Source organism: Lissotriton helveticus, chromosome 2_1 (genome assembly GCF_964261635.1).
Source record: "Lissotriton helveticus chromosome 2_1, aLisHel1.1, whole genome shotgun sequence".
NCBI lineage: Eukaryota > Metazoa > Chordata > Amphibia > Caudata > Salamandridae > Lissotriton > Lissotriton helveticus.
The window spans coordinates 1,081,022,279-1,081,049,668 of record NC_136059.1 but is presented as its reverse complement, the minus strand read 5'-3'; positions in this window follow the sequence as shown (position 1 = coordinate 1,081,049,668).

Sequence of the window (27,390 nt, the reverse complement as noted above, 5' to 3'; positions counted from 1 at the left end):
AGCCAGTACTCTAGCTCATGCCTGGCAGCCTTCGAAGTACTCGCCTATTAGTTTTATTTTTTTGTGGCTCTATAAGCCATGTAAATGGGACAACTTTGATATAAAGTTATAAATGGGTAGTAACATTGCAAAAATGCACAGTAAGGGGTGTTTTAAAGATAGTAAATACAAGCATAACATAAAAAGTAGCTGGCAGACACAACCAAGGGGAAATGCACTTTGGTAATGTCAATCTAGGGTGAAGATACACACATACATGCCCCGCCTTACAGGATCAGCAAATTACACATACACACACACACACACACCTTCCCCCAATAACCTATCCACCTCCACTTACCTGCTTAGTGAGGATGGCTGGTCACAGCAGGTCACCAACATGCTCTAATCTGTTGCAGCCAGGCAGGCAGTTGGGTGCTTGGCTTGCCATGCTTGCTTTCCATCATGCTGCCACTGCCAGGCTCACACAGCTCAGCGATTAGAGTGCTAGCAGTTTTTATACAGTGGCAGTGCAGAGCAGCACATGTACACCAAGTTTGAAAGTGACTGCAGTTTGTGGTGGGCCCAGGCCACAAGCACGTAAAGGCAGTCTTATAGACCGCTTCAACTAGTTTCTAAGCCTGGGTGGAGTTCACGGAGTTCGACTACGTGGAACTCCGCGAGGTGCCCAAAAACTCTGCCGCACGACGCGGAATGGTGGAGTGCGTGAGATAAATACCGTTCACAGTGATTTTCAGTGCCAGATGCTTGTCTACACTGTGCAATCATCGAGAACGGCACCATCCACACAGCGCAAGCGGGCCCTGCTTCCTTTCTGCTGCTCGAGTATATTTTTTAACTCGAGCAGCAACTTTCTCAACGTGAACAGACAGTTTCTCAATGCGAGCGGTCACGAGCATGCGCGACCACTCGCAATGAAAAATCTGACCGACTGTGTTGAGGAATCAGAAAATTATGATCTGCCTTGGTGAAAGGCAGGTATGCACTGCTGACATCAATACTGTGATGCGTAGGACTTTCAGGAGATTACAGGAGGGCTTCTTGGCCCCCAAAGCCCCTCAGGAGTAAAGTAGACTTCATCCCCAACCAGTAATGTGCACATTTGCAGAGTGGTGGAGAAAATGGGGCGTGGGCTCTAAAGACCTCTTAGCAATCCCACTAGGTCCTTGGGGGCCAACTACCCCTCCTATTACCTCCAGTAAGTCCCACACACCAGAATTGCTAGGTTCTCATAGCAGGCCATGCCGCCTTTGCCCACCACTCTGCAAATGCACTCCCTGGCGTGCTCTTGGATGGGGATTGAAGTCCCCTTCGCTGCTAGGAGTCCTTAGGGGCCAACTAGCCTACCTGTTACCTCCAGTAAGCCCCACACAGTGGGATTGCTGGGAGGTGGACACAGGCCATGCCCCCTATCTCTACTACTCTGCAAACACACCTCCTGGTGCTCTCTTGGTTGGGGATGAAGTCCCCTTGCCTCCTGTAGGTCCCTGGGGGTCAACTAGCCCTTCTGTTACCGCTAGTAATCCCCACATAGCTGGTTTGCTGAGATTGGTCAGACGCCTTTCAGTGCCCGTGCTGGACTAGAGCCAGTACTCTAGCTCATGCCTGGCAGCCTTCGAAGTACTCGCCTATTAGTTTTATTTTTTTGTGGCTCTATAAGCTATGTAAATGGGACAACTTTGATATAAAGTTATAAATGGGTAGTAACATTGCAAAAATGCACAGTAAGGGGTGTTTTAAAGATAGTAAATACAAGCATAACATAAAAAGTAGCTGGCAGACACAACCAAGGGGAAATGCACTTTGGTAATGTCAATCTAGGGTGAAGATACACACATACATGCCCCGCCTTACAGGATCAGCAAATTACACATACACACACACACACACACCTTCCCCCAATAACCTATCCACCTCCACTTACCTGCTTAGTGAGGATGGCTGGTCACAGCAGGTCACCAACATGCTCTAATCTGTTGCAGCCAGGCAGGCAGTTGGGTGCTTGGCTTGCCATGCTTGCTTTCCATCATGCTGCCACTGCCAGGCTCACACAGCTCAGCGATTAGAGTGCTAGCAGTTTTTATACAGTGGCAGTGCAGAGCAGCACATGTACACCAAGTTTGAAAGTGACTGCAGTTTGTGGTGGGCCCAGGCCACAAGCACGTAAAGGCAGTCTTATAGACCGCTTCAACTAGTTTCTAAGCCTGGGTGGAGTTGGATGGGGATTGAAGTCCCCTTCGCTGCTAGGAGTCCTTAGGGGCCAACTAGCCTACCTGTTACCTCCAGTAAGCCCCACACAGTGGGATTGCTGAGAGGTGGACACAGGCCATGCCCCCTATCTCTACTACTCTGCAAACACACCTCCTGGTGCTCTCTTGGTTGGGGATGAAGTCCCCTTGCCTCCTGTAGGTCCCTGGGGGTCAACTAGCCCTTCTGTTACCGCTAGTAATCCCCACATAGCTGGTTTGCTGAGATTGGTCAGACGCCAGGCCCCCTTTGTACACCACCCTGCAAACACAAAGGGGACCACGCGGTCCCCCCTCCCCTTGCCGAATTCAGCTCCCATCAAACAGGGCCTGGCCATTCTATTTTATTTTACGAATAAAGGCAGGGGGGGACAAGTGTCCCCCTCTCGGGTACCCCATCCCCGGAGCAAGGCCATAATGTTGGGGACCGCAGGGGGAGCCCCAATGCATCTGCAGTCCCTGCCAGCTCCCCACCTCCAGCTCCCTTTGCCCAAAAGCAATTCTGCTTTGCTTCATGGAAGTGAGAGCAGTTTTCCTGCCATAGCAAACTGCAAAGTCCCAGGGATTCGCACCCTGGGACATTGCTGGAGCCAGCCCTGTGTTGGTCACGGTCCGCAGGGCCATCAAGCGCCCCTAGAGGGTACTGTGTGGCCCCCCTCCCAGAATTTACATAGCCCCAGGCAGGTAGGGTCCCCGGGTCCCGCAATGGACCCCCGCATTTACATAATCTATGCCCAAGGGATTTGGTGGCCCCAGGGGCAGTGTGGGGAGACAGGATCCCCCCACAACTTTTATTTTAAAAAAAGCCCTGGGGAGGTGGCAGGGGCAAACAGCCTCTCGCATTTGAAGATGAAAAACCTGGGTAGGTGGCAGTCCCCGGGGCAGCATGGGGGTGGATGGGAGCCCCCACACCATTTTTTGCCCCCAGCATGTCATTAAAACTGCCTCAGGGAGGTGATTGTCCCTGGGGCTCTGTGGGCCCGTCCGAGCCCCGCATCCTATTTTGGCATTGCCCCAGGTCCTAGCCCACCGAGGGGCTTAATGAAACAAAGCGCAGGAGATTGCATTTCTTTAAAAAAAAAAATATTCATCAGGATTCGCCGACCCTACGTGAATCCCGCTGAAAAAAAGAAGCTTTTGTTTGCCCTCTGGGTCCATGTGGGATCCCCTGAGCATACTAGGGGGTCAGGGTGAACCTACTCTGTCGCCTCTTCTTGTTTTTTTACCTTTTTTCTTGTGACTCTGTTCAACCAAGTCACAAGATGGCTGCCAACACTTCCAGGTTTGAAATATAGAGTTAAGCTCGAGATCGGGAGCGTTCGTGGATCCACAGCGGTCACCAGATACTAATATTTCTAAATATATGAATTTCTCAGGAACTGTTTAACAGATTTACACCATTTAACAAAATGGTCGCTTTCTGAACATAGAGCTACCTTTTTGCCAAACTTGATGTAATTCTGTTCAGCAGTTCGGGCTGTAGCCTTGTCTAAAGTTTCCTATGGAAATTAACATGGAGAAAACGCATTTTGGGACCCCCCCTTTCTTATCTCATCCCCCGCTAGACGATTCACCCTAAAACTTTCAAGACAGGAGCTGACCGGAGCGTCCAATTAGTTTTGAAATTTTTGCCACTCCCCCCGTATATTACACAAGAAGCTGCGTACCTGCAGGTATTTAAAAAAACTATTCCTACTTATATTAAACTTATCCCGCAGTTCCACAAATTGAACAATCCCCTGAGGGCCCATCAAATCACCCAGTTTTCTAATCCCTTTCCCTACCCATTCTGCCATGACTGAATCTGAAAAGATTTCTAAGGGGAGGGATCTGTTATTATAAAGCCGAGTATAACTATTGTATCCTCCTAGTCCCGCTCTCTTCAAAAAGGCCTCCCATACTTTGTATGCAGCCTGGACTGTCTTGAATCATGTCCTTTTAAAATATGATGAGTCCAGACAGTTAAGAAATGCATTCTCCGCTTCAATCCAGAGGACAGTGGCATAGACCTTGGTGGAATTGGCTGTGATCCTTGGACCCAGCCCTTCCCCTCCTATCAATCCCTGGATATATTGTATTGTAGCTGCCCAATAATACAGTCTGAAATCTGGGGCCCCCCATCCTCCTCTATCCCTGGGGAGAGAAATGAATCTATATGCCCTCCCCTGGGGTACTTTCTACAATATGTAAGACACACTTCACAACTTCCTCTGGGCCACTCCATCCCACTTTACTCCACTCTAAACTATGACACACTACTTCACTCTACTCTATGACACACTATTCGCATATACTCCACTCTACTGTATGCCAATGCACTCTACTCCACTCTATACAACTCCACTCTACCAAACTCTACTACACTGAACAGTGTACTGTACGCCACTCCACTCTACTCCCCGCTATGACACTCTACTCCACTGAACGACACTCTGCTAGAGGTAGTTTGTTTATGAGGGCTATTGAAGGATCCTTTGCGTAATCTGGATTTCGTGATGTATTATAAACTAAGGCACTGGCTTAGATCTACAAGAGTTGTTTTCACTCTAACAGGTGACACAAGTGAACTTATTTCAATGCACCAGAGCTTGAATGTGAAAGACAGGTTGTAGCCTTGCACAACCCAATACATAGTTGGAGTTGTGTCTGGCTTATGGGTTACTAACTGTCATCAGCAGCTGCTGCCAACATAAAATGGTGTGGCAGCGTGGGGGCAAATAATTTTAAAAAGCACTTACCTGCTAGTCCAGCTGCTGCTCCCACTACCTGCTACCTCTGTGCTTCTCTCTTCTGGAAGTCCCTGGTCCCGCACAGGCTACCAAACTCCCCACCCAATCTAGGCGCTGCTCTGATGCTATGAGAGCAGCACCTGGATACATCTCAGCGGCCTGTTTAGGTGTTCACTAGACTTGGAGCCTATGTCATTTCACCACCGAACTGTACATACAGCTGGCTTAGAGAAATCTAAGTGCGTATGTCTATTTGGATGGCCTAAGATGGGGACGAAACTGTCATGTCACATTCAAGTGCCCTCTACTCCTCCTCCCAGTCACTGCACTGTCACAAAAGGATTGCTTGGTCCACACCTAGACTCGGCAGCGTTGGCTACCAGTGAAAACTAAAACGATAATAAAAAATGTTATTATCATTTTATTTCTTACTCTGCAGTGGGGGGATTCTCCTCCTCTATTACAGAGGAGCCACACCTGCTAACAGTCCCTAAACAGGGATTCAGAGACACATTGGTGACTTCAGAGCCCAGCGTTGTTCTTTTCAATATTACATACAAACACTGCACTAAGATGAATGCTTTTATGGCATCACTAACAGAATATCAGAAATAAATATGGTGTGGACAGAATCTAATGTAAAAAATATCAAGGACAAAACTATTGAGAAGGTAAATGCAAATAGGTAAGTATAAATGACTATTCTTAACTCCAAGTCTATGTACTTTGATGCTATTGTCAAGGTACAGATATGTGGAGTTATATATAGTCAAACTTTTCTTACCTATAGACACCTACCCTTATGATATTTTTGTCCTAAATATTCTTGATAGTATGGTAAATAGAAAGGGACCCCCGAACCAAAGGGACAAGGCTCCATGTAAGACTAAAAAGTAAAATAAATCTCCTTTTGGGACTTCAATCAACCACAACTTTGTTTCTACAAACATTTGTTCAAACATTCACCGCAATGGACACAGACATAATTCCATAACAACCGCAACACTGATACAGTCAAATACCATAAAAATTGCCAGATTGTTCAGATCTTTTATTGACAATCTTTACACATTACATATAGGGCAACAAATAAAATGTATGAAAGCTGTACAAAAGTGAACCAAATCGCTTGAAATCATCAATTAAAAAACATATATATTACATGAAAATGACCAAAATTCATACACAATAGATTTTTTCAAATTGAGGAAGGAACCGCTTGTGTAATGGAATAAAAAGTGTGAAAAATATTGTAATCTGCTATAAAAATGCAACTTGAATTGGTCAGTGTCTAAAAGGTAACCCTTGAAAAGTTGGGGATACCAGACATTACAGCAATGCAGGACCCTCAATATTTAATTTCTCCTCAGTAAAAGATGTTGGAAAACACAGGGAAGGGTGCTAAAAAATAATGTGAGAAACATAGGGGGATACCAAATCGTATATAGCTCTTATGAGGCATTACATTCGGTATCTCCTAAAGGAACCACATGTAAAAGCTTGCGGCATTAAATCACAAATGTGAAAATTGACTGTGGTCTGCTATCAAATAAAAGATAACTTGAAGTGGTCAACGGCTAAATGGTAGCCCATAAAATGTAGGGGGCATGAGATTTTATGGCAGTGCTTGACTCATAATATTTGGTATCTCCATAGTAAACGATCTTGGGAAGGAGAAGGAAGGGTGCTATTTGGCATAGAATTACCATGCTCACCCATCCAACATAAAAACATGTCAAAATGAATCCTGGTAAGTTCTACCGCAAGAAACAAATGGCAGAACAAATATTATAGATGGTAGAGCTCATTATATGTGGTATCCCTTAAGGCAACCTGATGTAAAATTGTGTGGAATGATGTAAAAAAATTGGTCAATGGCTAAAGGGAAACCGAAGAAACATAGGGGACACAAGATATTACAGCAATGCCTGAGCCATAATATGTGGTATCACCTTAGTAAATTGTGTTGGAGAGCAAAAGGAAAGGTGGTATTTGGCATAGAAATACCGTACCCACTGATCCAACATGAGATCATGTTAAAGTGAATCTTGGTGGGTTCTACCCAGAGAAACACAGGGGATACCAAATATATTAGGAGTTAGAGGTCACTATGGGCCAGATGCATCAAAGAGTTTTGCCCATTTTGTGTCTATGGGAAAATGTGTAGATGCATATGGCCCAATTGATTTGGTATCCCCTAAGGGAACCGGATGTACAATCTTGTGGAATGATGTAAAAACTGCGAAAAGATACTGTTGTCCACAATCAAATAAAAGGCAACTTCAACTGTTGTACGGCTAAAGGGTAACCTGTGAAACATAGGGGATACGAGATATTACAGCAATGCGTGAGCCATAATATTTGGTATCCCCATACTAAACGAGGTTGGAACGCAAGAGGAAGGGTGATATTTGGCATAGAAATACTTTGCTCACCCATTTTACATAAGACCATGTCCAATTGAATCCTGGAATGTTCTAACCCAAGAAACACTGGGGATACCAGATATTATAGCCAGTATAGGCCATTATATTTGGTATCCCTTAAGGAAACCAAATGTTAAATCTTGTGAAATTATGTAAAAAATGTGAACAGTTACTGTAGTCTGCTATCAAATAAAAGGCAACTTCAAGTGGTCAATGGCTAAAGGGAAACCCATGAAACGTAGGGTACACAAGATATTACAACAATGCATGAGCCATAATATTTGGTATACCCACTGTAAATGATGTTGAGAAGCAAAAGGAAGGGTCCTATTTGTGACAGAAATACTGCACTCCCATACAACATAGGGCCATGTCAAATTGAATTTTGGTATGTTATAACCCGAGAAACACATGGGACACCAAATATTATAGGCGGTGGAGGTTGTTATATTTGGTATCCTCTTAGGGAACCAGATGGAAAATCTTGTGGAGTGCAGTATAAAATGTGAATAGATACTGTAGTCTGCTAACAAATAAAACGCAACTTCAACTGGTGAATGTCTAAAGGGTAGCCCATGAAATTTGGGGGATACGAGATATTACAGAAAACATGAGCCATAATATTTGATATCCCCATAATAATTGATGTTGGAAACAGATGGAGGGTGCTATTTGGCATAGAAATTTTGTGCTCACCTGTCCAACACAAGACCATGTCAAATTGAATATTGGTAAGTTCTAATCTGAGAAACACAGGGGATACCAAATATTATAGATGGTATAGCCCATTATATCAGGTATTCCCTAAAGGAAAGTATGTAAAATGTTGTGGAACGATGTATAAAATGTGAAAAGATGCTGCATTCTGTTAACAAATCAAAGGCAACTTCAACTGGTGAATGTCTCAAGGGTAGCCCATGAAACGGAGGGGATACATGATATTACAGCAATACATGAACAATAATATTTGGAATCCCCATAGTAACCGATGTTGGAAAGCAAAAGGAAGGGTGCTATTTGGCACAAAATATTGTGCTCACCCATCCCACATAAGACCGTATATGATATTGAATCCTGGTAAGTTCTAACCCAAGAAACACAGGCGGTACCAAATATTATAGCTGGTATAGCCCATTATACATGGTATCCCCTAAAGGAAAGGTATGTAAAATGTTGTGGAATGTGAACAGCTACTGTAGTCTGCTATCAAATAAATGTCAATCTCAACCGGTCAATGACTGAATGGTAACCCAAGAAATGTAGGAGATAGGAAATATTACATCCATGTGCGAGCCACAATATTTGGTATCCCCATAGTAACCAATGTTGGAAAGCAAAAGGAATGCTGCCAAATTGAATCCTGATAACTTCTCCCGAGAAACACTGGGGATACTAAATATTATAGGACGTATAGGCTATTATAGTTGGGATCCCATAAGGGTTACAGATACAAAATCCTGTGGAATGATGTACAAAAATGTGAAAAGATACTGTAATCTGCTAACAAACAAAAAGCAATTTCAGCTAGTCAAAACTAAAGGGTAACCCATGAAACATAGGGGATACGAGATATTACAGCAATGCCTGACCCATAATATTTGGTATTCCCTTGGTAAATGATGTTGGAAAGCAAAAGGAAGGGTGCTATTTGTTTTACAAATACTGTGCTCCTCTATCCAACATAAAGAGATGTCAAATGGAATCCTGCAACTTCTAACCCGAGGAACACCGGAGATACCAAATATTATAGGCCGTATAGGCTATTAGAGTTGATATCCCCTAAGGATACGGATGCAACATCTTGTGGACTGATGTACAAAATGTGAAAAGATACTGTAGTCTGCTATCAAACAAAAGGCAACTTCAACTAGTCAATGGCTAAAGGGTAATCCATGACACATAGGGGACATGCGATATTACTGTAATGTGTAAGCCATAATATTTGGTATCCCCATAGTAAATAATTTTGTAAAGCAAAAGGAAGGGGGCTTTTGGTATAGAAATACTGTGCTCCTCCATCTAACATAAGGCGATGTCAAATTAAATCCTGTAACTTCCAGCCCGAGAAACACTGGGGATACCAAATATTGTAGGCCGTACAGGCTATTATAGTTGATATCCCCTTAGAGTACAGATGCAAAATCTTGTGGAATGATGTACAAAATGTGAACAGATACTGTAGTCTGCTATCAAACAAAAGGCAATTCAACTGGTCAGTGGGTAAAGGGTAACAACTAGAACATGGGGGATAAGCGATATTACAGCAATGCATGAGCCATAATATTTAGTATCCCCATATTAATTGATGTTTGAAAGCAGATGGAAGGGTGCAATTTGGTATAGAAAAACTGTTCTCCCCATCCAACATAAAGCGATGTCAATCTGAATCCTGGTAACTTCTAACCTGAGAAACACTGAGGATACCAAATATTGCAGCCGGTAAAGGTGATAATATAAGTTATCCTCCAAAGGAACCAAATGTAAAATCTTGTGCAATGATTCAAAAATATGAAAAGATACTTTAGTCTGTAATCAAATAAAAGGCAACTTCAAGTGATCAATGTCTAAAGGACAACCAGTGAAACATAGGGGATACAAGATATTACAGCAAAGCATGAGCCATAATATTTGGTATCCCCATAGTAAACAATGTTGGAAAGCAAAAGGAAGGGTGCTTTTTAGAATAGAAACACTGAGCTCACCCATCCAACATAAGACCATGTCAAATTAAACCCTGGTAAGTTCCAAACCAAGTAACACATGCAATACCAAATAATGTAGGCTGTATAGGATATTGTATTTGGTATCCCCTAAGGGTACCGGATGCAAAATCTAGTGGAATGATGTACAAAGTGTGAAACAACACTGTAGTCTGCTATCAAGGAAAAGGCATTTTCAACTGGTCAATAGGTAAAGGATAACAAATGATACATAGGGGATACGAGATATTACAGCAATGTGTGAGCCATAATATTTGGTATCCCCGTTGTAAATTATGTCTGAAAGCAAAAGGAAGCGTTCTATTTGGTTCAGAAATACTGTGCTCCTCCATCCAACATAAGTAAAAGTCAAATTGAATCCTGTTATTATATTTGGTATCCCATAAGGGTTCCGGATGCAAAATCTTGTGCAATGATGGACAAAATGGGAAAAGATACTGTAGTATGCGATCAAATAAAAGGCAATTTCAACTATTCAATGGCTCAAAAGGTTACCCATGAAACATAGGGCATACAAGATATTACAACAATGCGTGAGTCATAATATTTGGAATCCCCATAGTAAATGATGTTGGAAAGCAAAAGGAAGGCTACTATTTGGTTTAGAAATACTGTGCTCCTCCATCCAACATAAATTAATGTCAAATTGAATCCTGGTAGATTCTAACCTGAGAAACGCTTGGGATACCAAATATTATAGGCCGTTTAGGCTATTATATTTAGTGTCCCATAAGTGAACCGGATGCAACATCTTTTGGAATGTAGAACGAAATGTGAAAAGATACTGTAGTCTGCTTTCAAATAAAAGGCAAACTCATGGAGGAGCATAGATTTTCTACTCCAAATAGCACCCTTCGGTGCTATTTGGAGTAGAAAATCTATGCTCCTCCATCCAACATAAGGCGATTTCAAATTGTATCCTGGTAAGTTCTAACCCGAGAAACACCAGGGATACCAAATATTATAGGCCGTATAAGCTATTATAGTTGATATCCCCTAAGGGTACGGATGCAACATCTTGTGGACTGATGTACAAAATGTGAAAAGATACTGTAGTCTGCTATCAAACAAAAGGCAACTTCAAGTGATCAATGGCTAAAGGACAACCAGTGAAACATAGGGGATACAAGATATTACAGCAAAGCATGAGCCATAATATTTGGTATCCCCATAGTAAACGATGTTGGAAAGCAAAAGGAAGGGTGCTTTTTAGAATAAAAACACTGTGCTCACCCATCCAACATAAGACCATGTCAAATTAAACCCTGGTAAGTTCCAAACCAAGTAACACATGCAATACCAAATAATATAGGCTGTATAGGATATTGTATTTGGTATCCCCTAAGGGTACCGGATGCAAAATCTTTTGGAATGATGTACAAAGTGTGAAACAACACTGTAGTCTGCTATCAAGGAAAAGGCATTTTCAACCTGGTCAATAGGTAAAGGATAACAAATGATACATAGGGGATACGAGATATTACAGCAATGTGAGAGCCATAATATTTGGTATCCCCATTGTAAATGATGTCTGAAAGCAAAAGGAAGGGTTCTATTTGGTTCAGAAATACTGTGCTCCTCCATCCAACATAAGTCAATGTCAAATTGAATCCTGTTATTATATTTGGTAACCCCTAAGGGTTCCGGATGCAAAATCATGTGCAATGATGTACAAAATGGGAAAAGATACTGTAGTATGCGATCAAATAAAAGGCAATTTCAACTATTCAATGGCTCAAAAGGTTACCCATGAAACATAGGGCATACAAGATATTACAACAATGCGTGAGTCATAATATTTGGAGTCCCCATAGTAAATGATGTTGGAAAGCAAAAGGAAGGCTACTATTTGGTTTAGAAATACTGTGCTCCTCCATCCAACATAAATTAATGTCAAATTGAATCCTGGTAGATTCTAACCTGAGAAACGCTTGGGATACCAAATATTATAGGCCGTTTAGGCTATTATATTTAGTGTCCCATAAGTGAACCGGATGCAACATCTTGTGGAATGTAGTACGAAATGTGAAAAGATACTGTAGTCTGCTTTCAAATAAAAGGCAAACTCAATTGGTCAATGGCTAAAGGGTAATCCATGAAGCATAGGGGATACAAGATATTACGGCATTGTGTGAGCCATAATATTTGGTATCCCCTTAGTAAATGATATTGGAAAGCAAAAAAGGGGAACTTTTTTAAACAGAAATACTGTGTTCCCGCACCCAACATAAGACAAATTCAAATTGAATACTGTTAACTTCTAACTTGAGAAACACTGGGGATACCAAATATTATAGGCCGTATAGGATATTATAGTTGATATCCCCTAAGGGTATGGATGCAACATCTTGTGGACTGATGTACAAAATGTGAAAAGATACTGTAGTCTGCTATCAAACAAAAGGCAATTGCAACTTTTCAATGGTTCAAGGGTAACTCATGAAACATAGGGGGTACAAGATATTACAGTACTGCATGAGCCATAATATTTGGTATCCCCTTAGTGTATGATGTTGGAAAGCAAAAGGAAGGGTGCTATTTGGAGTAGAAAATCTATGCTCCTCCATCCAACATAAGGCGATTTCAAATTGTATCCTGGTAAGTTCTAACCCGAGAAACACCGGGGATACCAAATATTATAGGCCGTATAAGCTATTATAGTTGATATCCCCTAAGGGTACGGATGCAACATCTTGTGGACTGATGTACAAAATGTGAAAAGATACTGTAGTCTGCTATCAAACAAAAGGCAACTTCAAGTGATCAATGGCTAAAGGACAACCAGTGAAACATAGGGGATACAAGATATTACAGCAAAGCATGAGACATAATATTTGGTATCCCCATAGTAAACGATGTTGGAAAGCAAAAGGAAGGGTGCTTTTTAGAATAGAAACACTGTGCTCACCCATCCAACATAAGACCATGTCAAATTAAACCCTGGTAAGTTCCAAACCAAGTAACACATGCAATACCAAATAATATAGGCTGTATAGGATATTGTATTTGGTATCCCCTAAGGGTACCGGATGCAAAATCTTTTGGAATGATGTACAAAGTGTGAAACAACACTGTAGTCTGCTATCAAGGAAAAGGCATTTTCAACCTGGTCAATAGGTAAAGGATAACAAATGATACATAGGGGATACGAGATATTACAGCAATGTGAGAGCCATAATATTTGGTATCCCCATTGTAAATGATGTCTGAAAGCAAAAGGAAGGGTTCTATTTGGTTCAGAAATACTGTGCTCCTCCATCCAACATAAGTCAATGTCAAATTGAATCCTGTTATTATATTTGGTAACCCCTAAGGGTTCCGGATGCAAAATCATGTGCAATGATGTACAAAATGGGAAAAGATACTGTAGTATGCGATCAAATAAAAGGCAATTTCAACTATTCAATGGCTCAAAAGGTTACCCATGAAACATAGGGCATACAAGATATTACAACAATGCGTGAGTCATAATATTTGGAGTCCCCATAGTAAATGATGTTGGAAAGCAAAAGGAAGGCTACTATTTGGTTTAGAAATACTGTGCTCCTCCATCCAACATAAATTAATGTCAAATTGAATCTTGGTAGATTCTAACCTGAGAAACGCTTGGGATACCAAATATTATAGGCCGTTTAGGCTATTATAGCATACATAGCCTATAATATTTGGTATCCCCAGTGTTTCTCTGGTTGGAAGTTACCAGGATTCAATTTGACTTCGCCTTTTGTTGGATGGGGGATCACAGAGTACTGATACCAAGGAGCACCCTTCCTTTTGCTTTCCAACACCATTTACTATGGGATACCAAATATTATGGCTCACGTATAGCTGTACTATCTAGTATCCCATTTGTTCAATGGATTACCCTTGAGCCATTGAATAGTTGAAAGTGCCTTTTTGTTTGATAGCAGACTACAGCATTTTTTCACATTTTGTACATCATTCCACAAGATTTTGCATCCGTCCCCAAGGGGAAACCAACTATAATAGCCTATATGGCCTATAATATTTGGTAACCCCAGTGTTTCTCGGGTTAGAACTTACCAGGATTCAATTTGACTTCGCCGTATGTTGGATGGGGAAGCACAGTATTCCTATACCAAATAGCACCCTTCCTTTTGCTTTCCAACATCATTTACTAAGGGGATACCAAATATTATGGGTCACACATTGCCATAATATCTCGTATCCCCTATGTGTCATGGGTTACCCTTAAGCCATTGACCAATTGAATTTGACTTTTATTTGATAGCAGACTACAGTATCGTTTCAAATATTGTGCATCATTCCACAAGATTTTGCATCCGTACCCTTAGGGGATACCAACTATAATAGCCTACACGACCTATATTATTTGGTATCCCCAGCGTTTCTCGGGTTAGAAGTTACCAGGATTCAATTTGATCTCGCCTTATGTTGGATGGAGGAGCACAGTATTTTCATACCAAATAGCACCCTTCCTTTTGCTTTGCAAAATCATTTTCTATGGGGATACCAAATATTATGGCTCACCCATTGTGTAATATATTGTATCCCATATGTTTCATGGGTTACCCTCTAGCCATTGACCAATTGAATTAGCCTTTTATTTGATAGCAGACTACAGTATGTTTTTTACATTTTGTACATCATTCCACAAGATTTAGCATCCGTACCCTTAGGAGACCAACTATAATAGCCTATATGGCCTATAATATTAGGTATCCACAGTGTTTCTCAGCATAGAGGTTTCCCAGTTTCAATTTGACTTTGCCTTATGTTGGATGCGGGAGCACAGTATTTCTACAGCAAATAGCACCCTTCCTTTTGCTTTCCAACATCATTTACTAAGGGGATACCAAATATTATGGCTCACGTATTGCCATAATATCTCGTATCCCCTATGTTTCATGCCATTGACCAATTGAATTTGCCTTTTATTTGATAGCAGAGGGGATACCAAATAAAGTAGCCTATATGGCCTATAATATTTTATATCCCCAGTGTTTCTCGGTTTAGAAGTTACCAGGATTTAATTTGACTTCGCGTTATGTTGGATGGGGGAGCACAGTAGTCCTATACTAAAGACCACCCTTCATTTTGCCTTCCAATATCATTTACTAAGGGGATACCAAATATTATGGCTCACGCATTGCTGTTATATCTGGTATCCCCTATGTTTCATGGGTTACCCAGGAGCCATTGAATAGGTGAAACTGCCTTTTGTTTGATAACAGACTACAGTATCTTTTCACATTTTGTACATCAGTCCACAACATTTTCCACCCGTACCCTTAGGGGATACCAACTATAATAGCCTATATGGCCTAAAATATTTTGTACTTCATTCTACAAGATTTTGCATCCGTCCCCTTAGGGGATACCAAATAAAGTAGCCTATATGGCCTATAATATTTTGTACCGCACCAGTGTTTCTCTGGTTAGAAGTTACCAGGATTCAATTTGACTTCGCCTTATGTAATATGCAGTAGCACAGTATTTCTAAACTAAATAGCACACTTCATTTTGCTTTCCATCATCATTTACTATGGGGATACCAAATATTATGGCTCGTGTATTGCTTTAATATCTCGTATCCCCTATGTTTCATTTGTTACCCTTTACCTATTGATCAGTTGAAATTGCCTTTTGTTTGATAGCAGAGTACAGTATCTTTTCATATTTTGTACATCATTCCACAATATTTTGCATCTGTAATCTAAGGGGATATCAACTATAATAGCCTATACGGCCTATAACATTTGGTATCCCCGGTGTTTCTCGGGTTAGAACTTACCAGGATACAATTTGACATCGCCTTATGTTGGATGGAGGAGCACAGTTTTTCTACTCCAAATAGCACCCTTCCTTTTGCTTTCCAACATCATACACTAAGGGGATACCAAATATTATGGCTCACGCAGTACTGTAATATCTTGTACCCCCTATGTTTCATGAGTTACCCTTGAACCATTGAAAAGTTGCAATTGCCTTTTGTTTGATAGCAGACTACAGTATCTTTTCACATTTTGTACATCAGTCCACAAGATGTTGCATCCATACCCTTAGGGGATATCAACTATAATAGCCTATACGGCCTATAATATTTGGTATCCCCAGTGTTTCTCAAGTTAGAAGTTAACAGTATTCAATTTGAATTTGCCTTATGTTGGGTGCGGGAACACAGTATTTCTGTTTAAAAAAGTTCCCCTTTTTTTGCTTTCCAATATCATTTACTAAGGGGATACCATATATTACGGCTCACACATTGCCGTAATATCTTGTATCCCCTATGCTTCATGGATTACCCTATAGCCATTGACCAATTTAGTTTGCCTTTTATTTGAAAGCAGACTACAGTATCTTTTCACATTTTGTACTACATGCCACAAGATGTTGCATCCGGTACACTTATGGGACACCAAATATAATCCTCCATCCAACATAAGTCAACGTCAAATTGAATCCTGGTAACTTCTAAACTGAGTAAACACTGGGGATACCAAATATTATAGGCCCTATAGGCTATTATAGTTGGTATCCCTTAAGGGTACCAGATGCAAAATATTGAGGAATGATGTACAAAATGTGAAAAGATACTGTAGTCTTCTATCAAATAAAAGGCTAATTCAATAGGTCAATTGGCTAAAGGGTAACCAATGAAACATATGGGATACAGTATATTACACAATGGGTGAGCCATAATATTTGGTATCCCTATCGAAAATGATTTTGGAAAGCAAAAGGAAGGGTGCTATTTGGTATGAAAATACTGTGCTCCTCCATCCAACATAAGGCAAGGTCAAATTGAATCCTGGTAACTTCTATCCCGAGAAACGCTGGGGATACCAAATATTATAGGTCGTATAGGCTATTATAGTTGGTATCCCCTAAGGGTACGGATTCAAAATCTTGTGGAATGATGTACAAAATGTAAAAAACATACTGTAGTCTGCTATCAAACAAAAGGTAATTACAAATATTTAATGGCTCAAAAGGTAACACATGAAACATAGGGGATACGAGATATTAAAGCAATGAGTGAGCCATAATATATAGGTATCCTCATAGTAAACGATGTTAGAAAGCAAAATGAAGGGTGCCATTTGGTATATAAATACTGTGCTCCTCCACCCAACATAAGGCGATGTGAATTTGAATCCTGGTAACTTCTAACCCAAGAAACGCTGGGGATACCAAATATTATAGGCTGTATAGGCTATTATAAGTGGTATCCCTAAGGGCACCAGAGGCAAAATCTTGTGGAATGATGTACAAAACGTGAAAATATACTTCACTCTGCTATCAAATAAAGGGCACAATCAATTGGTCAATGGATAAAGGGTAACCCATGAAACATAGGAGATACAAGATATTATGACAATGCATGAGTCATAATATGTGTTATTCCCTTAATAAATGATGTTGGAAAGCAAAAGGAAGGCTGTTATTTGGTATAGAAATGCTGTGCTCTCCCAGCCAACATAAGACAATGTCAAACGGAATCCTGGTAAATTCTAACCCGAGAAACACTGGGGATACCAAATATTATAGGCCCCATAGGCTATTATTATATTTGGAGTACCCTAAGCGTACTGGATGTCAATTCCTATTGAATGATGCACAAAATGGGAAAAGATATTGTAATCTGCTATCTAATAAAAGGCAACTTCAAGAGCTCAATGGCTAAAGGGTAACCCATGGAACGTAGGGGATGCGAGACATTACAGCATGGCTTGAGCCGAAATATTTGGTATCCCCTTAGTAAATGATGTTGTGAAGAAAAAGGAAGGGTGCTTATTGGCAAACGAATACTGTGCTAAGCCATCCAACATTAGACCACATCCAATTGAATATTTGTAAGTTCTTACCCGAGAAACACAAGGGATACCAAATGTTATAGGCGGTAGAGTCCATTATATATGGTACCAGATATTGCAGCAAGGCCAAAGCTGTAATATGTGGCATCCCCATAGTACAGTTATATGGAAAACGGAGGGAAGGATGACATTTGGCAGGAAAATACTTTGTTCACCCAGACAACATAATGTCATGTCCAATTGAATTCTGGTAAGGTCAATCCCGAAAAACATAGGGGATACCAAATATTATAGCCCTTATGAGACATTATATTTGGTATCCTCCAAAGGAACCAGATGTGAAAGCTTGCACAATGAAATTAAAAATGTGAAAAGATGTAGCAGTCTGCTAGCAAATAAAGTGCAACTTAAGTTAATATGTGGCTAACAGGTAATGGTTGAAAAGTTGGGGATTCTAGATATTACAGCACTGCAGAATGTGTAATATGCTTTATCCCCACAGTAAAATATTATGGAAAACACAGGGAAGGGTGCTATTAGGCAGGAGAATACTTTGTGCACAGAATGCCATGTCAAATTGAATCCTGGTAAGCTCTACCCCAAGAAATATAAGGGATACCAAATATTATAGCCCAAACAAGGCATTATGGGGCCGATTAGGATGGCGGACGGACTTGCGTCCGTCCGCCACCCTTGAGGAGGAGGGAACGTCCGCAGGGGCTGCGGCGTTCCCTCCGTGCTGATTAGGATGTGACCGCCAGGGTGGCGGTCACATCCTCTATATTTAACATTGCGGCGGGTGCAGCTTCAAGCTGCACCCGCCGCAATGTTAAAAAAGCATGTTTTACATTTACATGCACAAAGCGGCCGGCACCGCACGGTGCCTGCTGCTTTGTGCACGCAAATGCAGGGGGGTACCATAGGTACCCCCCATGTGCACCCCCCACCCCCCATTCACCCAGGGGGCCCGCAACGGGCCCCCAAAGTGAATGTCCGTATGCTTTTCCATGGCGGAAAAGCCGCTGTGGAAAAGCATGTATTCACGAACATCCTAATATGGCGGACGGTGTCTCATAGACACCGCCTGCCATGTTATAGCTTTTCCGCCACGGTCGGAAGCCGACCGCGGCGGAAAAGCGGCGGACGGAATTCCAGACCCACCAGCCATCCTAATTTGGCGGTGGGTCTTTGGAGGCTCCGCAGCGGTTTTTCCGCATCCTCCAGGCCGGCGGACACTTCCGCCGGCCCGGAGGATGCGGAAAAACCGCCATCCTAATCGGCCCCTAAATTTGGTATTCCCGAATGGAACCAGATGTGAAAGCTTGTTGAATCAAATTAAAAATGCAAAGAATTAGCGTAATCTACTATCATATAAAAGGTAACTTGTAGTCTATACAGGAGCAAATAAATATAAAAGCTGCACCATACATGATTTTGCACAAAGGCCCAGAAAATACAATTTATAGGTCTAATCATCTGTAGAAGTTAGTTAGCCATTTGGACGTATAGATGTTTTTTAGGCAGTAGTTGTTAGGAACCTACGCTTATGCCACATGGCTGTCAAAAATTTTGCTACAGCAAAAACAATAAAACTGGATAACTCTGTTTTGAATATTCTACAGGCCTGCATGCAATTAGTAAATCCCAAGTTTTTGCATACAGGTATGATCCAGTACTTTCTAGGCTTTTGATAAGCTGGACAGAAAAACAGTGCAAATCGTTTTCAGACTCATAGTTACAGCCAGGGCAGTTTTTTGGTGTGGATGTAGCCCATTTGCTAGTGAGAGCTCTAATTGGTAAGGTGCCGTATCTCTATTGTAGGTATAACATTCTTGTTAAAATTGGGAAGATGTCATCAAAAACATGTTCAAAATGATAAAAATCTTTAGCTTTTAAAAAGGATTCTGTTAGGGTGCCGATCTGTGAGTTATGCAAAGCAGCAAATATTTTGCTATCATAAAATAATGTGGCCAAATGCTTGCTTGAGATGACATTACAGGCAGTTTCAGGAGCAGACCAAAGTAGTGGTATTCCCAGCCTCCCACATTCTTTCTTAATGTACATAAGCCAAGGGATTCTCCCTAGATTTTGTAGGCTTAGGATTTCCTTGAGTTCCTGCCTGTAGTTGTGAAGCTCGGGTGTTGTCCACAGTCTCCACCAGAATCTTAATGGTTTAAGGCCCAGTTCCTCCTCTATCGATTTGATACCCAAATCGAGCCGGAGGGGTAGAAGTGGAGTACTTACCGGCAGCGCCAAACGTTGTCTTAGGAATTTGTTCTCCATGACGGTGATCTCTGGTCTACATGAGTAGCCCCAAAGTTCACCGCCATAGAGAACCGCCCCCCTTGCCTGCATTTTATATATCTCCAAGGGTGGGCCAATGGGTTTGTAGGTGGATGTGTTGGAGAGCTTCAAAATTCTCCCTGTGAGTTAGGCCAGTTTGAGCTGGGATTTGATTTAGTGGGGCTCCCAGGTCATGTTCTCATTCATAGTTACCCCTAAGTACTCAAAAATCTGGACCCGCTCTAATCTTGTAGAGCCTATACTGGGGGATGGGCGAGTCGTTACTGGGGGATTGAAAATCATAAATTTCGTTTTTAAAGCTTTTATTTTCAAGCCCTGTTCCAAACAAAATCCCTCAAATCCATCCAGCACACGTTGGATACCCATTGGGGACTTTGAAAGCAGAAGCATGTCGTCTGCGAACATGATCACAGGTACCCTTCTGCCAGCCAGCCTCGGTGCGTCCGTGTTAGGTACACCATTCAAATGAGCAATTACCCTGTTGACATAGAGGCACAACAGGATAGGTGCCAGAACGCACCCCTGCCTTACCCCCCTGTCAACGGGGAAACTGGAAGACAGTAAACCGTTCTTCCCATACCAGACCTGGGCATAATTCTTCTCGTGGAGCCTCATCAGAATGTTCAAAAGTTGGGGTGGGATGGCCAGCTCAAGAAGTACCGCCCAGAGTTTGCCTCGTGGGACCAGGTCGAAGGCAGCGCGCAAATCCACGAAAACCGTGTATAGCGAGCCACCTTCTATCCTGACAGTTTTCCAAAATAATAAGTTCAGGCGGAAAATTTGATCCATAGTGGATGTGTTTTTCTAAACCCCGCCTGAAAGGGACTCAAGATTGAGTTATCATCTATCCAGTCTTGTATCCGCCCCAAAATCAACCTTGCAAAAATCTTCTGCGGTACATCAATAAGACTAATAGGCCTGTAGTTGGCCGGGAGCAGAGGAGAGCCCTTCTTGAATATGGGGACAATCTCTGCGCCCAGCCAAGTACAGGGTACCACCATTCCTCTCAATATTGCGTTAAAGATAATTGTGAGGTATGGAGCCCAGATAACCGGTTCATGCTTGAAGAGGTCACCCGGGAGCTTGTCCAACCCCGGGGCTTTACCAGCCGCAAGTTTAGATATTGCGGCACAGACCTCCTCCGTGGTAAACTCAATCGCCTCCAACTGTTGGGTGGGATATGAGCTCATCCCCTTAGAATCCCCGGCTATCTCGCCGTTCTCCACTACATACAGGGCCCAAAAATGGCCCTCCCACACCTCAGCTGCTATATTGGGCTCTACACCCGAACTTGGTACGCCGGACCCTGTATTCACAATTGACCAGAGTTTACGTGGATCTCTGCTCGCGAGGGAGGTAGTTAAGTTAACCCACTTTTCTTGGTCCCATTCTATTTTAGCAGAGTTGGTTATGCGCTTATACTCTAATCTCCTGGCTTGGATTTGTGTCTTATTATTATTTTGCTTCAGAGCCAGAAGTAGCTCAGCTTTTGCCTTACTGCAAGCGGCATTGTACCAGGATGTTCTATTCCCCCTTGCGATCCTCTTGGTCACGGCGGGATTGAATATGTCCGCCAGTCTGCTTGTTAAGTCCCCATGGAGGGCCAAGAGCTCGGTATACCAGTTTGGGGAAAAAGGTTGCGTGATTAGGGCACCAACATTTTCCAATACAGGGACAGCCCGTGCATATAATTTACAGACATCCCCTGGATGGGTTACTAGGTTATCCCACCTGACTCTACGTCTGTCATTTGATAAAGGCATCCTCATATCCTGATCATCACAGCCATTATGTGTGTCCTTGCCAACTCCGGGGAGAGACAATTCCAGGACCAGTGCATTATGGTCGCTCTCCACTCTGGCTCTGACACAAAAGTCAATGACATTGGGCTAGAGACTGGTCTTAACGATTATGTAGTCCAACCGTGACTCCTGTCCAGGCTTGTTAAATGTGCACTTCGGCGGGATGTCAGATTGCACACAGCCATTACAGGCCCTAATCGAGTGGTTAAGCGTGAGCGCCGTGATTTGGACAGCCAAAGGCGTCCATGAACTTGGCGGAGGGGCCGCAGTGCCTGGTATTAACCAATATTCATCCTCTTCCAGAAGTGCCCCATCCCTCAAACCAGTCAGTGGCTCAAAGTGGCAATTCAGGTCACCCCCAACCATGAGCGTCACCAGGAATGGTATTTAAAAATAAGGACAACTCCTCAATCGTTCTTGACTTGTCCAGAATATACATTGACCAACGCTAATTTAAAAGCATTGGGCCACTCAAGAACTACACATTGGACGTCATTTGACTGGGAGTTCACTAACTTTGCCTTGCATCCCAAATGGGAGCCCACCCAAATAGTGAGGCCCCCTCCCCCCCCCATCGTGCCAGAACATTAAATGAAGCAAAGCCACTACGTAAATGGTCCTCTCTATAATCTCTATAACCCATGTCTCCTGGAAAAGACAAACATCATTCTTGTCTATGAACGAGCCCCACTCTGGACAGGCCATTTTATTGGGCAGCCCTGCCAGATTCCATGACAATATCAGCAATGTCCCTGGGTTAACATTGCAAGAGGAACGCCCTTTTTGAATACTGATTGCCATTGCTTTTTATTTGGCATTATCCAGTACTCCCCGTTTAATAGGTTGGTTCTGTAGGCCTGAAACCAGGGTGGGCTGGGGATGAACAGGCTAGGAGGGTTGGGGGATTACTTACACCCTGATTTCTCCCTATACTCCCAGCCAAATGGCTAGCAGTGGATGTCCTATTAGGCATGGTGCTTAAATTATTTGGTCCATCCCTCAACATTGGTCCTGTGACTGCCCCATGCATATCTTTAAGTCAATCGACCATATCCAGATAGCTGAAGCGATTATGATGAAAGTATTGGGAAAGCAGAGAGGGTTGGTCAGGCCTGTCCCTATTCATCCTATTTGCCCTTCTTGCTTCCACTCTTGTACAATCCGCATCCATTTGTATTTGTATTTGTTTTTGTATCGCGCATAGCTCACCCATTAGGTCTCATAGCGCTGACAGATGGATAAAACAGAACCGGTAGGTATGGAAGGTGGTTGACTAAGGTTTGAAGAGCAGAGTTTTTAGGTTCTTACGAAAGATAGTCAGATTGGGTTCTGCTCTCAGATCTAGGGGAAGTAAATTCCAGATGGAAGGACCAATTTTTTAAAAGCATCTATCACCGTTCCTCACTGTGAGGACTCTAGGCGTCTTTAACAGTAGCTGGTTAGAGGAGCGAAGATTTCTCGTTGGGCTGTATCGGTGCAGTTTATCTCTGATATATGCTGGTCCTTGTCCGTTTAAAGATTTGTGGACTAGGCAGCAGACCTTGAACTTTATGCGTCTGTTAACTGGTAACCAGTGTAGTTGATTCAAACAGGGGGCAGACGGGGTTCTTGGTGGAAGGTCCAGTGCGAGCCTGGCCGCGCTGTTCTGAATGGTCTGAAGTTTGGCTATGTTAGAAGCATTTATATCAGCAAACAATGCATTGCCGTAATCCAGCCGTCTAGTTATTAAGCCTTGGATTAGTGGTCTTCTGCTAGTTAAAGGAAGCCATTTGAATATTTTTCTGAGGCTTCTCATTAGGCCTATACAGGTGTGTACCACTTTATTAATGTGTGGTTGCATTGTGAGTTGGTCATCCATTGTGATTCCTAGGTTTCGGACTGTACCTTTAGGGGGGGGCATTGACCAAGTTCAATGGGCCACCAGTCCTGTTCCCATAATTGGTGTGCCTTTCCGAACAGCATTATTTCGGACTTTTCTGCATTAAGCATTAGAAAGTTCTCAGTCATCCATTTTTTGATGGCCACCATGCAGGACCGAAATCTGATTTTAGTATCGCCTGGGTCGGGGCCCATGGTGACCAGGATCTGTGTATCGTCAGCGTATGAGACAGTTTGGAAGCCATGGTCCCTGATTATCTTGGCTAGGGGGGACATATAAACGTTGAATAACGTTGGGCTCAGGATTGAGCCCTGGGGGACGCCGATGTTGTTATCTGTAGTATCGGACAGGAAAGGACCAGTTTTTACTCTAGATTTCCTGTCTGCCAGGTAGCTTTGTAGCCAGCCCAGCGCCTTGCCCCCGACACCAACCCCCACCAGCCGCTCTATTAGTACTGTGTGGGAGATGGTGTCGAAAGCTGCAGAGAGATCCAATAGAATCAGGATTGCTGATTTCTTCGAATCAATGGCAAGATAGATATTATCTACTATTTCGAGTAGAGCTGTTTCAGTACTATGGTGGGCTCTAAAGTCTGATTGGGTGGCGTCCAGTATCTTATTGTCTTCTAGATGTTTCATTAGTTGGGAGTTTATAGTTGCCTCCATCATTTTACCAAACAGAGGGAGGAGGGCTATTGGGTGATAATTTGAAGGAACTGTGTGGTCAGCATTGATTTTTTTGATAATGGGCCTAATCGTTGCTTCCTTCCAGCTGCTTGGGAATGTACTTTGTGCAAGGGAGATGTTAAAAATTGTGGTGAGTTCAGTCGCTATAGCTGGTCCAATTTTGGCTAGAATTTGTGATGATGCTGAGTCATTTGGGGATCCTGATTTGATCTTTCCTAGATTACTTATTACCATGTCTATAGTGAAGGGATTGAATTCTAGTAGCTGCGTGGTGGGTGATAAGTTCTCCATACGTGAAGGGGACAGAGGGTGTGAAGCATCTGTATGGGGGGTCGAATTAGGAAAGGTCATATATATATTATTTATTTTGTCCTTAAAATATATGGATAATTGGTTTGCCCATTTCTGGGATTCAGGTATGGTAGCTTGGCAAGGTAGGGGATTCGTGAAGTCTTTCACTATTTTATATAGTGTTTTTTGGCAGCTCCCTGCTTGATTTATTTTATCAGCGAGATAGTTTTTTTTTGCTGTTGCTATATTCGCCATATATTCGTGGTGTGAGGTTTTGTTTTTGGCTTTGTCGTCTAAGTTTTTGGTTTTTCTCCAACGCCTTTCTAGAGCCCTAGTAGCTACTTTTAATCTCTTAAGTTCCGGGGTAAACCAGGGACTGCTTTTTGTAGGGCATTTAGTTGGGCGCTTAGGGGCTATTATGTCAAGGGCCTTTACATTGGCTTTGTCTAGGTCCACTGCCATCTGATTCGCCGATTGGGTGGCAGGGGGAGGAATGAAATGCCTCTGAAATGTGTCTATCTGTATTTTTGTCCATGATCTGGTTAAATTCAATTGTTTGGGGGATCTGGGGTGCTGTGAGTTGAGTTTGATAGAAAAGTTTATGAGTGAGTGATCAGTCCATAGTACAGGAGTAAGGTCATTAATGGATAGTTGTTGCGAATTGGAACAGATGATGTCGAGGCAGTGTCCCGCAATGTGCGTCGGGCCTGTCTCTAGTATTTTCAGGTCTAATGCATGTATGCTGTTGATCAACTCGACGGTATGGTGATCGGTTTGACATTCTAGATGGTGATTTATGTCCCCTAATAGCAAGAAATTTTTACATGCAAGGACGTGGGGTGTAAGAATGTCTAGCATTTGGGTGGCAAAGTTCACTTTAGTAGTGGGAGGTCTGTAGACCAAAGCACCCTTCCAGGATTCAGTGTTATTGAGTAGCAGGGAGAAAAGTAAGAATTCGCCCCAGGGCGCCAGATGAGTCTCTATGGTAATGATTTTTATGTGCTCTTTAAATATGATGGCGGTTCCTCCGCCTCTTTTAGATTTTCTGTCCAGCCTAATGATCTTATAACCCTCAGGTAAGGCTGTGGCTATATCTGGGGTGGAGTGATCTTGAATCCATGTCTCTGTCATAAAAAACAGGTCAGGAGCTTCTTGATCAAGCACTGCCCAGATTTGTATGGCGTGCTTTGGGAGGGAGCGCACGTTGCCATAAATGCAAGTTAGGACAGGGGGTGTGATTGTTTGGGGAGGGTTCGAGGGGCTGGTGTTTAGAGCTAGTAGCTGATCCCTCAAATAGGTTATCATTTTGAAGTATTGGCTGTGGTACCTGGAAGACAGACAAACGTAGCTTCGTGCGTCGGTTCTCAGGCGGTGACAGGCGAGGACAGGCCTTGACTTTGACGCGACTTAGACGCGCCGCTGCGCGTGTCCGCTCTGCGCACTCACTTTTGAAGTGTGGTGGGCGGGACCTCGCGCCGATCAAATTAGACCGCTAACCGGTAGTAGCCGGAAGTGTGCAGGCGAGCAAAACACAATTTAGCTGGTAACAATGTTATGCCCCCAATGCTATGTGCAAATAACAAATTTCCCAAGCGGTTTCCGTTGCGACGCTGTCGTCGATCATAAAATGCTCTCAGCTATTAAAATACAAATTGTGCAAATAAAGTATTTCAGTGCAATTTTAAAAAGGTTTCTCTGAGGCTTAGCAGCGCCTCCTTCCTTTCCCGATTCAGCTTTAGTAAATGTCTCGGCGGGTCCGCTCTGCGCACTCCCTTTTCAAGTGTGGTGGGCGGGACCTCGCGCCGATCAAGCTAGACCGCTAACCGGTAGTAGCCGGAAGTGTGCAGGCGAGCAAAACACAATTTAGCTGGTAACAATGTTATGCCCCCAATGCTATGTGCAAATAACAAATTTCCCAAGCGGTTTCCGTTGCGACGCTGTCGTCGATCATAAAATGCTGTCAGCTATTAAAATACAAATTGTGCAAATAAAGTATTTCAGTGCAATTTTAAAAAGGTTTCTCTGAGGCTTAGCAGTGCCTCCTTCCTTTCCCGATTCAGCTTTAGTAAATGTCTCCATCCCTGGGTTATGTGACGCAAAAGAGGGTGGGTAAAAATAGGCCAATGGAAGTGACAAGATAGAGGTCGGAGAATCACAATGTGGCCAATCACATATATGTGAAACAGTCCTGGAATCCCTAAAGTTAACCAGTATGCAATCACCATTGACATTTTTTATCGTTGGGCCCACCCACAAGACTCTTGGAACCATCAAGATCTCACTACAAATCTGGACAGGGAGCGGTCTGTTTTTGTTCAGCCAGTCCGCAACTTTATTTTTAAGGGAGGTGAAAGATTCTATGGCTGAGTCATTTAACTCCGGAACCCCCGTTAGAACCACTACCAGCGGACTTGCATCTGGCGGTAAGTCAATTATCACATTCTTTTTTGGATTGCTGTGCTCTTGTGCTTCAGGGTGGGTATTTAACATAGGTTTTTTGGCCACTGG